This window comes from Monodelphis domestica, chromosome 3 (assembly GCF_027887165.1).
Source record: "Monodelphis domestica isolate mMonDom1 chromosome 3, mMonDom1.pri, whole genome shotgun sequence".
NCBI lineage: Eukaryota > Metazoa > Chordata > Mammalia > Didelphimorphia > Didelphidae > Monodelphis > Monodelphis domestica.
In genome coordinates this window covers 511,465,481-511,469,005 of record NC_077229.1, presented here as the reverse complement: position 1 = coordinate 511,469,005, position 3,525 = coordinate 511,465,481, and the positions used below count along the sequence as shown (strand labels likewise).

At 40.6% G+C, this 3,525-nt stretch overlaps 1 pseudogene; it reads left to right on the top strand.

Moving 5' to 3' along the window:
* The first annotated feature begins 239 nt into the window (after positions 1-239).
* LOC100032134 (thiamine transporter 2-like) lies at positions 240-1,601 on the top strand (annotated as a pseudogene).
* Positions 1,602-3,525: the final 1,924 nt, after the last annotated feature.

Here is a 3,525-nt window from a genome sequence, read left to right as displayed (position 1 = left end):
CTTTAGGATCCTAGGATGCTGTGTTTAAAGGAAAAAGGGGGCTCTACTTGGTCGTAGTCACTCCTCAGGAATCTGCCTTAACTCTGGCTGAGAAATACATGGAACAATACCTTCAGCCTTGTGAAGTTACTGTTTGTATCCAAGAAGTTAGGAAGAGTAACCTCTTCTTTCAGTTTCTGTCCTCCGGCTTTGGGCCCATTTCATCATTGAGGAGAAAGGAAGAGTGTGGCTTGCTCTAACCAACCACGGATTGCTATAAAACAAAGCAGCATTCCTGGATTTTCCCACCGTCATTCTCTGTATCGATGGATTTTTCTCTATGGCTAGACCTTCGGAACCATTTATCATACCTTACTTAATTGGACCTGATGTCAATCTGACACTCAGTGAGGTCTCTCATCATGTTTCCAGTTTGGACTTACTCTTACTTGGTGCTGCTGTTCCCTGTGTTGGTGCTGACTGATTACCTGCCATATAAACCTGTCATCATCTTACGGGAGTTAGCTTTGTGGTCACGTGGCTGCTGCTCGTATTTAGCTGAGGATTTTTAGCAATGCAGGTTGTGGAATTTTTCTGTGGGTTGGCCACTGCCACAGAGGTGGCCCGTTATTCCTACATGTACAGTGTGGAACATTACCAGAAAGTAACAAGTTACTGTAGAAGCACCACACTAGTGCTTTCACAGCTTCTTCTGTCTTGGGACAACTCTTAGTCTCCCTGGCAAATGTATCCTACTTTTACCTCAACCTTATACCCATGGTCTTTGTCTCCTTGGCCTTAGTTTCCTCATTTTTTCTGCCAATGCCCCAGAGAACCATGTTCTTCCATTAAAAAAAAAAAAACCAGTGCAGAAGAAAGTTCTCCAGGATTGGATGAAGAGTCACCTAGTCATGGAAGTTCTGTCAGCTTAGAAGGGTGGCATCATTTCTGCATCACCAGCCAAATCAGGAAGACAGCAAGAAAGCTGTCCTCCTGACCTCCAGCATCAAACCCTGATGCTGAGGGTGTTTTTGCAGTGGTGCCAAGACTTGAAGGAGTGCTACTTGACCAAACATCTTTTATTCTGGTCCATTTGGTGGGCTTCTTCCATAGCTGGCTTTAACCTAGTGGTAAACTATGTCCAGGTTCTATGGGATCACAAGGCACCATCTCAGACTTTTCATGTGTGTAATGGAGCAGTAGAAGCCGTGGCAACATTTGGAGGTGCTTTGGCAGCCTTTGCTGTGGGATATCTAAAAATCAACTGGGATCTTTGGGGAGAATTGGCTTTAGGAATCTTCTCAGTCCTCGATGCTGCTTCAGTATTCCTCATGCGTCTCACCAACAATATCTGGGTGTGTTATGCCGGCCTTTTGATTTTCAAATCAGGTTATATGCTTCTCATAACCATTGCAGTATTTCAGATTGCAGTAAACCTCAGCATGGAGCGCTCTGCCTTAGTGTTTGGAGTCAACACCTTTATGGCTTTGGTGATTCAGACCATAATAATATTTATCGTAGTTGATTCTAAAGGTCTGAGTCTGCCCGTTGATATTCAGTTCCTAATTTATGGAAGCTACTTTTTAGTCATTGCTGGAATGTTCATAGTGAGTGGGTTCTGATCAAGGGACACATGTAATACACCCAGTGGAATTGCGTGTTGGCTGTGGGAGGGGTTGGGAGAGGGGAGGGAGGAATAGAAAATGATTTTTGTAACCAAGGAATAATGTTTGATATTGACCAAATTAAAAAATAATGTTTAAAAATAACAAAAGCCTAAATAGATTTCTTTCTTGAAAAAACTACCTGCATAATTAATCATATTAATAAGAAAAACAACAGAAAAGCAAATGATATATCAATAAATACAAAAAGAGCTCAACAAAATAGAATTCATTTCTGCTAAAAACAACATGGAAAAAATAAGAATAAATGGATTTTTCATTAAAATAATAAAGAGTACATATTTAAAACCAAGAACTAGCATTTAACATAATGGGAATCCTTTTCAAAGAAAATCAAAGGTGAAACAAGGTTTTCCATTGTCACCTCTTCTATTTGATAACGTACCAGAAATGTTGGCTATAGAATAAGATAAGAAAAAGAAATTGAGGGAATAAGCATAGGTAAAGCAAAAACAAAATGATAACTTTTGCAGATGATATTAAAAATGTACATTTAAAGTCTTTCCTTTCCCAAAGATCTGACATGTATACCATTCTATGTTCACCTAATTTACTTGAAGTTTCCTTCTTTATGTTCAAGTCATTCACGCATTCTGAGTTTATCTTGGTGTAGTGCGTGAGGTGTTGATACAAGCCTAATCTCTCCCATACTGTCTTCCAATTTTCCCAGCAGTTTTTATCAAATAGTAGGTTTTGGTTCCCATAACTGGGATCTTTGGGCTTGTCATAGACTGTCTTGCTGTGGTCACTTACTCCAAGTCTATTCCACTTTCTGTCTCGTAGCCAGTGTCAAATTGTTTTGATGACTACTGCTTTATAGTATAGTTTGAGATCTGGCACTTCCTTTGCTTTTTTTTTTTCATGATTTCCCTGTATATCCTTGATCTTTTGTTCTTCCAAATGAACTTTGTTATGTTTTTTTTCTAATTCAGTAAAAAAGTTTTTTTTGAAGTTTGATGGGTATGGCACTAAATAAATAGATAAGTTTGGATACAATGGCCATTTTTATTATGTTAGCTCGTCCTACCCATGATCAGTTAATGCTTTTCCAGTTGCTCAGACCTAGTTTTAGTTGTGTGGAAAGTGTTTTGCAAGATCATTGGTTTCCAGTTGCCCAATTCTGGTCCTTATGGCCTCATTTTCTGCTTTAATTTTTTGATTTTCTGCTATAATTTTTTTATTTTCTCTTTGAACCATTTCCCACTTTTCTTGCCAAAAGGCTTCCATCTTTTTGATAAGCTCCAATTTAAATTCTTCCAGAGCTTATGGACAATTTCCATATTTTTTAGAAGATTTTGTCTTTGTTTGAATTTCCTCCTGTATTTCCTCTGTAGCCTGGGTTTTTCCTCCATACAAATTTTTGAGGGTCACTGTCTTTTTTTTCTTTTCTTGGAGGGTGTTTGTTGTTCCTGTGTACAATTTCCTATCACTGTGGAGGTTTTTCCTTCCCTTTTTAGCCAGAAATCTGAGTGAGATGGGCAGGTTCTCCGTGTATGGAGTGAAGGAGCAAGGATTTTGCCTGGGGCAAGCTCTCAAGTCTCTGCAGCCTCCCCTGTTTGGGCTCCTCTCTGCGCTACCTGGGAGTGCCCATGGTTTGCACTCCCCCGCCCACCAGGGTTTCAGGTGTAGCTGCTCTCAGGGGTAGGTCTTTGGTGGTCTTAATCCATTCCCAAGGACCTAGAGGTGCCCCTTGCTCACTCCAGAGGTGCCCCTCGCTCACTCTCTGATTTTGGTGTGCCCTGGCTCTGACTCTGGCTCCATAGATGGGGTAGGGGAGGGTAGATCAGCTCAAGTTTGGGTGGGAGCTTTTTCACCCCCTTATGGTGTGGAAATGCCCAAATCCCACATACCTTTTATGCTG